The sequence below is a fragment of the Notolabrus celidotus genome, chromosome 17 (genome assembly GCF_009762535.1).
Source record: "Notolabrus celidotus isolate fNotCel1 chromosome 17, fNotCel1.pri, whole genome shotgun sequence".
NCBI classification, from domain to species: Eukaryota; Metazoa; Chordata; class Actinopteri; order Labriformes; family Labridae; genus Notolabrus; species Notolabrus celidotus.
Window position 1 is genome coordinate 22,979,411 of NC_048288.1, and position 11,679 is coordinate 22,991,089.

At 41.1% G+C, this 11,679-nt stretch overlaps 1 long non-coding RNA gene across 1 annotated transcript; it reads right to left on the reverse strand.

Annotated features, from left to right (window-relative positions):
• Positions 1-1,621: 1,621 nt before the first annotated feature.
• On the reverse strand, positions 1,622-9,711 carry LOC117828635. Its single transcript, XR_004634466.1, has 4 exons — positions 9,502-9,711; positions 2,163-2,322; positions 1,962-2,025; positions 1,622-1,838 (listed from the first exon to the last, which is right to left on the reverse strand). It is a non-coding gene; the product is annotated as an uncharacterized LOC117828635 (long non-coding RNA).
• Between the last annotated feature and the right edge of the window lie 1,968 nt (positions 9,712-11,679).

Sequence of the window (11,679 nt, forward strand, 5' to 3'; positions counted from 1 at the left end):
ACATACATGCATGGGGAGAACATGTAAACTCCACATATAAAGGTTTATGCTCAAACCAGGAACCTTCTTGTTGTGAAGCAACAGCACCAACAACTGCACCAACCACTGTGAAGCCTGTGCATTGTCAATCAATCAAGCAATCTTTATTTGTATAGCGCCAAATCACAACAAACATTATCTCAAGATGCTTTTACAAACATAGAAGGTCTAGACCGTACTCTATATTATATTACTAACAGAGACCCAACACCAAGACAGGGTAAGATCCAGTCTGATCTCATCTTAATCCACCATGAGCATTGCACCTTGCAGTATTAAGCTAGTTACAGCGGCGAGGAAAAACTTCCTTTTAACAGGCAGACACCTCGAGCAGAACTAGACTAATGTTAGACGGCCATGTGCCTCGACCGAGTTGGGGTTGGAAAGAGGGATAGAGTAGAAGAAGAGATAGAGGGAGCCATGACATGTGGAATTTTTTTATTTTTATTCTTTAAGTCAAATATGGGGTGAAGCTTGCAAGAAGACAAAAGCCAAAAAGGATAGATCCTCTTGGCACTACTACTAACATACCCACCCTTCAAAAACACGGAAAAAAGCAGTGTCAGATCAGAAACTACTCTTTCTTTGACACTTCATGGGGTTTCTGGGGTTGGTGCTGAGCTGACACTAGCTTTAAAAAATCCTGATCCAGGTAAAGTAACTAGAAATATTTTTTTAAAAATAGTCCCTTCAAATGTTTTTATGTCTTTCTGACAGGTTGTTCTTGTGAGGATTCTCTAAAACATGCATCTTAAGTTGAATGAAAACATTTCTAAAAGACTAACAATTACCAATGTACCCTTAAGTTTACTTATACATTACATCTGGATTTCTTATTACATTATTACATATACCAGGAAGTATGAAGCTACCCTTTTGACTGTGTCATCAAAACAGCCGCTGAGCTCTAAAGCTTGATTTTTCTTAAAGGAATAGTTCATGATTTTCAGCAGGCATTGGTTTTAGACCGTTAAACTGAGAGCCAATCAGGATCAAGTACTTTCACCTGTTTCTGGCAACTGTTAAATAACCGTGCGTGTGTTATTCAACTGCAATTTAGAGACTCTGTTGTGCAATATCTAAACCGTAACCATCTGCGCATTTTCAAAAATGCCGACAGTAAATATCCTCAACCTGCCATGAGGCACCTGTCAATCAAAATTTACAGCGCTCAAAGCAGAGACGCCTGCAGCACAAATCAATCGAACATATTGAGCTGCTACAGAAAGAAGTTAGCAGCCATGCTAACATCCCAATCTGACAGGTGCACTACATAAAACTCTACGTTTATACATCACAGAGCCATAAAGCTGTCTCGTCTACAACTATTCAGCTCCCACACACAATCAGCCTGGACATCAAATCAATATCCTTCAGCTCAATTACCCCATGAGTGACTGAAGCTGAGACACGTATGGAGGCAGTAATAGAGTCATGACAGGGGGAGACATCCCACCTCAGAGCTGACTTCGTCTGGTTTTGTCTGTCTTCTTTCTTCTTCCGTCTTTCATAAAATGGAAATTAGTGCTGATAGCTTCTGAAGCTTCCCATTGTTCTCTGCTGGAAAAAAAAAAAAGCTCTTTACAACTCAATTGATTCTTTTCTGCAGGGTCTTTTGCAGATATGACACAGCTTTTGGTCTAGTCCAACTAAACTGAAATTAAAGAATTCTCTTCATTACCCACTTTGAGCAATACATTTATTTTATGGGGCATTATTAGGACCAGTCATCAGCCTGTCAGGACAAGTCATTTATCCCAAACGAGAAGGTCATCAGCCATCCTTTCACCTGTGCAGAGCTGAGATAGCAGAGAGAAAAATTCTGCCAACATTAGAGCTTATTGGAGAATTGCCTCTAAGTGGCTCTCAATTATTAAGCCAATTTCCTCCTCTTATGAATTTTGCTGTTTCAAAGCACTTACTGTGGCTATAAATCATTGCTAATGACACTGCCGTCCTTCCTCCATAAAATACGACTTAATCCAGCTTTAGTGGGCCATCATGAAGTTGTAAAAGAATAACCCATCATGACACATTGTTGGCAGCGGTAGTAAAATGTAATTATATCATCATTCGTTATTTTTGCTAATGGTTTGACTGCAGTGACAGTCGGCAGTGTTTACCAGGGGCTGCGACAGGTGTTGCAGTTGGTATTGATTCCTCCGTAGAGCTGCGTGAATAGCCAATAGCCGATGGTGGAGCTTAGAAACACCCTCCAGACCGACTGCTGGGAAGCAGGTGGGCGTCAGCTGCCCTCATACATCACAGCGCTAACAGCCTCTTCTGCAGACAGAGAGGGGAAAAAAGTGCTTGAGGCGAGAGCTGGAAAAGATGTCAATAGAAATGAGACAAAAAGAGAGACAGAGAAAAACAGAAAGAGAAAGAACAGCCAGGCCTGAAAAACAGATCAAACTGGAGAGGAGAGGAAAAAAAAAAGAAAAGAAGGTGATGTAAGAAGAAAAAGCCGGCTGTAAGTAAAACAAAGGAGTCAGCTGCTGGAGTCGTGCATGAACAGCTGGTGCCAAAAACAGAGTTTGAGGACAAAGTGGGTTCTGTTTGGACTGGAGCTGGGCCAAAGCTGGGCCGGGTTAGCAGGCAGGGAGCGCCGCCAACACCAGAAGAGGCCTACGGGAAGATCATTATATAACCGAGAGGGGAAACCTCACAGGCACAACAGAGATGCTCTTGACTCCCTAATGATATGGCTCGGTTTAAACCTATGTCAAAGGGGAAGGCAGGGAGACATTAAAAAGAGAGAAAATCATCTATAAAAAGACCAGGAAGAAGAAAAAGAGGGTAGAGGAGAATGCAGTCTATTGTTTATCCATTAACCACTGCTGCACAAACCACACTGCCTGCACTCTCTCAATATTTTCCTGCTTCAGAATAAACCACACACTGATTCAGATGACTATATGATTACACTCTATGGAGATTCTGCCTGTTACACAACAGGTGACTACGTTCGGATGGAAAATATTACCGAAACCTATGAATTCGGTTCACTTCTCCCAGTTTCAGAGACTTCTTTGAAGAGAGCAGAAAATGTTACTGATCTGTAGTTTCATTTCCGCCTGTTTCCTTTTAAACAAAACTAGAAGATTCTGTTTTGCTTGAAGTCAAACTTTTTTTCTATCACACAAAGGAAACATTTCTTACAGTGTGAAGCTTGTACTTAGCTTAAAAGACACTGTTTAAATAGTTTGGCGTTTTTAGGAGTCCTCTTTTTTGCTGATACTTATTTAAGAACATTTATTCCACTGTCATGTGCATGTGGCAAGAAGAGGCTTCATCCGGGGCGCCATTGGCCTAGCGGTTTAAGCATGTGCCCCATATACAGAGGCTAAAGTCCTCGTCGCAGCCCGCAGCGGTCGCAGGATTGACTGCTGGTCTCGGCCATTTGTTGCATGTCTTCACCCCACTATCTGCTCCCTACATTTCCTGTCTCTCTTCAGCTATCCTATCAAATAAAGGCAAAAATGCCCAAAAATATTTTAAAAAATGAATAAATGAAAAGAAAAGGCTTCATCCAAAAGCAAGATTATAGTTTAGTTATTTCAATGTTTTAATTGCGATGCTAACTGGCTAGTTGCTGTTACCTTTAACAGGATTTAATCAATCTTTTACAACAAAATGATTTCAATTACAAAAGACTTTAACGTTTCCATGACACAGCTGATATACTTTCTTATCCATATTTATGGGCATATTTATGTGTCCTGTAAAAATAAAAAGCTCGGCAGCCACCAAGCAGCAACCTCCGGACTCAAACTATGAAGCCCATGTGGAAGTGTTATAAACTGCAATCCATCGAGAATCTACTTGAGGCTGGCTGCAGAAACACCGGAAACCACATAGACACCAATTCAAAAAAGACGATCTTTGCAGCATTAATAAACATGTTTACAGCCTGATTCAAAAACCTATCTAATTTCTCTATCGGCACACACTGTATGGAGGGTGAATTTTTTTGTAATGCAACGGTTCAGAAGATATTAAGATTACGAGGCTTTGCCCAAATAAGGACATGACTGACTTGACTCCCAGGCTCAAACCCCGCCCCTTTACGTCACACTCTGCCTGGTTGAGTTCCACATTTCCAATATGGCTGCCGCCGTTGATTGGCTTCAAAACAGTGCTCAGGAACAGATGGGTGAAGTCAAGGATACTACGTCCATTATTTATACAATCTATGTCAGCCACCAGTATCGACTTGCATGTACGTTAACCAACAGCACAGTGGTGCATTAAGCTGCAAGTGAAAGTTACAAAGGTTAAAAGAAAAAAATGTAGCGTCAGAGGGACTCAGCTGGAAGACTGCTATTTTATTTCACATACTTCTGTGTTTCCTGCAAAGACAGAGAGCCAGGGAGGACTAATCTCATGCAATGATGGGCATTTTCATTAGCCAACAGCACTGGAGTGCGTAAAGCTAAACTAAAATCACAAAGGCTAACACAACATTATAACAAACATGGATATCATTCAACAGTAAGCAGATGTTGTACTGTGACTGTGTTAGGGCTGCAGGATGGGTCTTTAACATTTTTTGTTTTCCAGGAAACTCTAAAATAAAACTTTTAGAAATACATAAAAACATTTGGAACATGAACCTTTCTTAAGGACACTGAATACCTTAACAGCGTGTCGTTTTACCCCTGTGAACTCCATGCAAGTATCAAGCCACGTTCTTTCCTTTTATATCAGGAATTTGACAGAGTGCCAGCCCTCCATATTCAGCCCCGTCTGGAAACAGAAGCACCTCAATTATCTCTGCCTAATATCCTCTCTATGCATTTAAAATCCAAAGCCATTGTTCCTTCTTCTCTGAGGTTTAGGATAAGTTAAAGGCCCTAACGTGTGGAATTAGCACTTTTTGTAGGGAGACTGAACTTCTCTGTGAGCTCTTTTGTTAGGTTTTAGGGCACAGAGCCAACTTACAAGCTACAGAATTAGGTCTACATAGGAGAAGGTTGACACTGGTTCTTATTGATATGAAATGACTTCCATACGCTATAGTGTTGAGGCTGAACATTATGAAATGAATGGTTTCTTTTACCCTTGAGTACAAACATGTTAAATGCCCTTGTCGTTCCAACACAGGAGTGAGACTCTCAGGCTGAAAGACACACATATGCAGCTGTGATGTTTTGTGGTTTTCCAGTCTTGGTGATTGTTTTGAGTCTGGTCACCATCATATTTTTGCCTTTGTGGTCATTCTGTGCATAATTGTTGCAATTTATGAGTTCAGGATAGTATCCTTTTCTTGCCTTGGCCATTTCCTCCCTCGACAGTTCCTTCTTTGTACTAATTTAATACGTCTTTGTGTTATTTTGTGTTACTGACCTAAATTCCTTTGTCTTTGTGATTGTGTATGTCTTATCATTATGTATTTTTCCCTTTTTCCCCTGGCCTTGTAAACATTTTGTTTGCCTTTGTGTCTCACTGATGTCACTTTTTGTCTTTGTGATCCGACTCCTCAACCACGTAATATTTTGGCCCCAGTGTGATTTGAGGCTCCCTTGCAGTGTTGCAGAGGTGCAAGGGGCACAGCTTTTAAACACACAGGGGGGAGTTCCCCATACACACACATTTAGTCATGGACACACAGCACTGTTCCGCTCTGCCAGCTCCGATGCTACACATTGCCACCTCTGTTACTACCTCTGACAGAGGATCAGAGGCCTACCATTATGCCGTTACACATGGCAGAAGAGGCGTAAGAGGGACGTGAACATCCCGCCTTGAACTGGCAGTATGTAAAAGCTGTGTGTCTCCCTTTGATCATTTTGAGTGTTTTTAAGGTCTTTTTGTGTCTTTGTTGTCATCTCATGTCCCGTTCCATGCTGTCAGTCTGCTTTTTTTGTTTGTTTTGGGCTCGTTCTGGATATTTTTTCCTCCTCTTAAAGCGTTATTTTCTATCTCTTTATAGGTTTTACAGTTGTGTTCATGCTTGTTCCCATCCTTCGTATTTGTTCCACACTTGTTTAGCATGTCTGTAATCGTTTCTTGTCAAAGAGAAACGTTAGTTGCCACTTTAAACAGATGCTCTTGCTCAAAGGCTCCGTGCATGTGGATCTCCTATTGATTATCCTTCCAAAAGTATTTTACGGTCAGGGCGTCTTGGTTTTTTTGTGATCATCTGCGTCTCTCTTCAGTCAGTGTCTGACTTTGACATCTCATTGCTGTCATATTGTCCTTATGTGGCTGTTTGTGCTCATTTCTGGTCATTTTATGTCTCTTCGTGGCTATTTACCTGTCCTGGGTTATTTTCTTTTCATCTTTCAATGTTCTTTTCCTTTCAAACAAGACCTGTTTACCATCTCTTCAAACAGAGATTCAAAATCAAAGGCCCCATGACCACTTGGGTCCATCCCTGAATCCTGCCATGTGTAAAAAGAACCTAACAGTACAGTTAATGGACTTTGGATTAATCTCTGCAGCATCAACAGTGGCAATTTTTTCACCTGTTCTGATTTCGTGGTGTGTTTTGACCCATTCTGTTGAATCTTTCACAAGCTGCAGCCTCGGACAGCTGCAGGAGGCAGCTGCTGGTCTGTTGAAGGGTACAAACTCCCAACAGTGTGTGGCTTAATGCTGCACTTCATGCTCACCCTCTGATGGGATGGCAGTGGGGCGCTCGGCAGACATGCCTAGACTTGTTCCTAATTGTTCATTGGGGGGCTCAAATCCGGCTAATTCCTTATCTATTTTCTTTTTGTTTCTAGCAGCCTCTGAGCATAAAGGTGATTATCTTTCATAAGCCAACATGGGGTCAGCGTGGGGTGTTGACATTAAGATAATGGGGCTAATGTCAAATGCATTTTGGGTATATGTAATGTCAAGTATGTAGCCTGCAGCAAGGTGTTTCTGACCTCTTCCAGCTCAACACCCAGTGACACACATTATCACCCCTTATTTCCTCATGAGCATTGAGAAAAGTTGCACAAATTAGTTCTGACTGCAAAAGACGGCTAACGTGGGTTGCTAATCACTGCCTTCATTGTTGGTTATGTGTCCTTTTATCTGTTCTGTGGATGTGGAGCTGCTGGAGCATGCAGTGAAGTGTTAACATGATGAGCTCTGCAGAAAGACGAGGCTTGTTAGCGAGGACGGATACTCCTGAGTCAGACTGGATTGGGAATACTGCAGCAGCAAGTCAGACTGAATCAAAGTAATCATCAGTCTGAGCCTGCTTGGTAGCGAATAGGTTGGAAAAGCTAGCGGCATAATAAAAGTTTTGTTTTAGGGTGTGATATTAATCATAGGAACAATTCAGAATAATTACTTATAATGAGAAATTATGTTCAAGTGCTATTGTCTCGCATTATCAGGCAAAGAGAAAAGAAATAAATTAAATCAAACCTGAAACATCTGCTCCTGTCTCATCAGCACTCCGAGCATCACTACAGAAGTTGATGTTTCTTTTACTCGTGCTCCACATTTTTTCGTGATGCTGCAATAAAAGTCAGTAAATTGTGACAGCAGCACACATAAAACACTTTAATGGACACTCTCTCTTCTCAAACACACTCACTTAGAATTTCAATCACCTGATGCCCGAGTGACAAATGTGTTTGGGCGTTTTCTTAAAAGTCATAAAAATAAGTGAAAAAGAATATTAAACCAGGGGGCATGAGGAGCTCATTGACACGTTATTACACGCTGCATTGGCTTTTATTTTGAATTATGTAGCTATTATTGGACAAAACAAAGTAAATCTATCAAAATTTGTTGTTGATTTTCATTACACAGACTGGAAAGACTGATCACAAAATCTTTTTTATATTCTTAATGAAGCTGCACTTAACACTTTGATTTGGTTGTCTATGTCTATGATTTGAAATTTACTCTCCATCTCTTTAGATAACTTACACAAACATTGAGGCTGAAGGGCTAACAAGACTGGATCATCTGCTCTTGTTTTAAACTTTGCACAACTAACAGGATTTTATTTTTGTTATATTTCTTGGGCATTTTTGCCTTTAATGGACAGGACAGCTGAAGAAAGATAGGAAATGTGGAGAGTAGAGAGCGGGGGAACACATGCAGTAAATGGTCGAGGCTGGAATCGAACCTGCAACCTCTGCAACGAGGGCATGCTTGGACCTCTAGTAACAGGATTTTAATAGCAAACAGCTGATTTTTGATCTTCAAAGCCAAGTGATGTCTCCTCATACATACAAAAGCATATGAGACCATCAGGAGGAGGAGTCTAAATGGACATTGTTCTTGCCTGTAGCAACGATGAAGGTTAGGCATCAGTTTATAACAGCCAATTTTCCCAACAAAGATTCACAATGAGTGGTACAAGGAAGCAGGATGAGATCTTATGCATGAACCGGAAAAACCATAGACTGTATAATATATGGAAAATGTCTCAGTGATGTCACCCATTGGTTTCTGAGGAGGGGTGTTGAAGCCAAATCATTGTTGGTTGCCATGTTGGAAACTCAACCTAGAAACAGACAAAGAGGTGGAGCTGAGGTGGGCGTCAACCTCCTGGTAAACTGTTACATCACGCACAAACCACGCCCCTAATTATGCAGATATATGCACAACTCTTAATCCTAATTTAATTTAAGAATAGACGAGTTATAAAATGATTCACCCATGGCACAGTGTGTACAAATACAGAAACAAGCAAGTCAGACCGAAACTGTATTTTGTACCAGACTGTAGCCATGTTTAATTCTGCTGTTAAAATGGGCACTTTAACATGGGTGTTAATGGGGATTCCTGGGCTTTTAGAACCAGCCTCAAGTGGACTCACTCGGAACTGCAGTTTTTGCTCTTTCTTATGGCTTTATTTCTGAATCCTGAGGTTGCAGCTTGCAAAATACCAGAAGAGATCAAACTACTAACTGCTTTGTCCTGAGGGGCGCCAGAATGGACAAATTGTAAAGTTGTTTACAGGAGCCTTAAGCAGTCTTATTCAACTGTGTAAATATTGTCAGTCTTCAAACTAACTAGACTTCCTGAATTTACAGTGTTATACTGATAATTCCTAAATACTACAGTAAAGTTGTACCATTCTATAAAATGAAGACAAGTTCAATCATCCAAGCACTTAACATAACACAGATCTTTGTCTTGTAACAGGACTCAGAACATCTGAGAAACACTCTGCTATCTGGTAATTAAGGACCACAGAATCACTTCAAGCTAATTAGTTTTAAATGACTAATTTAAATTCTTTTGAAAACACAAATTACTTAGATCATTGGTGTGGTTTTCTTCCACCATTTGGTGAGTCCAGGCTGATACTTGATATCATCTCTGTAAAGTCTGGCTAATTGAATATCAAATCAGCTTCACATCATCAGTTGGGTTGAGTTGTTATGATACTGAACCTCACAGTCCTGAATCTCAGCGGCACACATGCAAACGGTCTTACTCTCTCCTCGGAAAGCTGAAGCTCTTTTTTGATCGTTTTCTTTTTAGGCTTCAAGCTTCACTCACACTCAGCAGCTCCCCCGAGCTGGCAGAGCGACCAGGAAAAGGTTTGTGCTGGTCTCAGTGAGCGGACTCACTGGGTTGTACCACAATCTCCTCTTTGTTTCCTCTCACTCTAATGGCTTCTTTATCATTTCTTCCTCTGTTCAAAGGCCATGCAGTACTTGACTGGCTGTAAATCTGTTTGGAGACTAATCTGCCACTACCGACCAGCTGCTCTCTTGGCACTGGCCAGGGCCAACATTCTCGTTGCCATGGAGATAACCAGTCATGCCAGTTACACATAAGGCTTGGCACATCGCCGAGCAGGCTGTGTGTAGTAAGCGCGTGCTTGCTCGTGTTTGTGTGTGTGTGTGCGTGTGGAGTTAGCCTGGATAATGTGCGCCTGTATTGTTAGAAGTCAAACCGTGTGGTCTGTTAACCGCCAGAGAAAGAAAAGGTTGTTGATTAACTGACATTACCAGCTGTTTGTCAGCCCCAGCCTGTTAGGTGTCACAGTCAGTACAGTATTTCTCTCTGCGATTGTGTTTGTACACAATACGAACAACCCAGTTGGCAAAAGTCAGTCAAACATTGTGTTTTGTTTCAAAGTCTAATTGTAGAACACAAAGTCTGTTCTGTTTCTAGCCCATCTGCAGACTCGGGATTGATAGAGGGGAACACTGAAAGTAAGCCCCAGTATGAATTTTACATTTGGTAGTGATAGTGTTTTATTCAGTCATCATACATAACACAATATTTTATACAGTACAGACACTCAATAATGCACCAGTAGTGCATCTAGTGATGACTGAGAAGACCTAAGCAGAAGTATAACACTTATTTAAAGCTGCTGTTGGTAGGATTGGTGTAAAAAACTGTACTTTATTTCTGCTGGGTTTGGAGACGAGGTCATAAAATCAATCGGTACTCATCTCTAAGTGAAGTAATTTGAGATTATGGCGAAATCTCTGTGTTTCCAATGCCTTTGTATCAAGCAATGTTTTTATTCCCCTCATTCCCGTTATCACGGACCAATCAGAGCTAATCTCCAATCCTCTGTCCTGATTGGTCGAGTGGCGGCCCCACTACGTCACCCTGATTGGCTGGGAAGCCATTACTTCCTCATAGAACATGCACAACGATCTTTTGTGGGCGGGGTTACAACAGCAGAGAGGGGAACACCCCGCAGCTACAGGTGCTCTTATAGCAGCGAGCAGGGGCTAACTTTCACTGCTTAGCAATGATTTCAGCTTACCCAAACATCAAAACTGTATTGAAACTCTTGACATGTTGATAAGTTATTTTTGAAATATAAGGGGGAGAAATAATCAGAAGAGTTATTTGGTGATGTTTGCTCATCAAGAGCGCTTTGTATAATGAAGAAAAACACAGCTATCTGTGCTAGCTATGCTATACAGGCAGAGGGCAGGGACAAAGGCAATCTATTTCACAACAGAACAAAGTAACAAGTGTGTATAAAATACCTGTTCACTCATCTTTTTTTACAGACTTTCTCGTCAGTTCACAAAGTTTTTATCATCAATTACATTTGATTAGTATTAACCAAGAGGCAACCTCCGGTCTAAAAATATGAGTCCAATGCGGAAGTGCTAAAAACTGCAGTTCATCGAGGATCCACATGAGACTGGCTCCGGAAGTACCAGAAACCACATACACACCAATTCAAAAAAGCCGATCTTTAGAGCAGAAATAAACATGTTTACAGCCTGGTACAAAAGACGAGTGTAGTCTGGATAGCTCATAGCTCGATCAGCACACACTGTATGGGGGGGTGAATTTTTTTTCTAACGCAGCAATTTTGAAGATATTGAGATTACGAGTCTTCCAATGAGAGGCACAGCTGACTTGACTGACAGGCGGAAACACTGTAGCTGTTGGCTAGGAGGCTCAAAGCCCACCTCTTTATGTCACAATTGCTTGACAGCAGCAATATGGCTGCCGCCGCCGATTGGCCTCAAAACAGCGCTTCAGAAGCAGATGGGACGGATACTACGTCCATATTTTATACAGTCTATGGTATTAACAGAACATTAACTTACTGGTTAATTTTTTAACTATTTGCATTTTAAAATTTGGCACATTTGCAGCTGCTTCTTAAAGTGCAAACTCAGGTTTTCTTTATTTGTGCTGCACCTGAAAATATCTAAGTTATTAAGTCCCATTCATCCGCTCATCATCTAA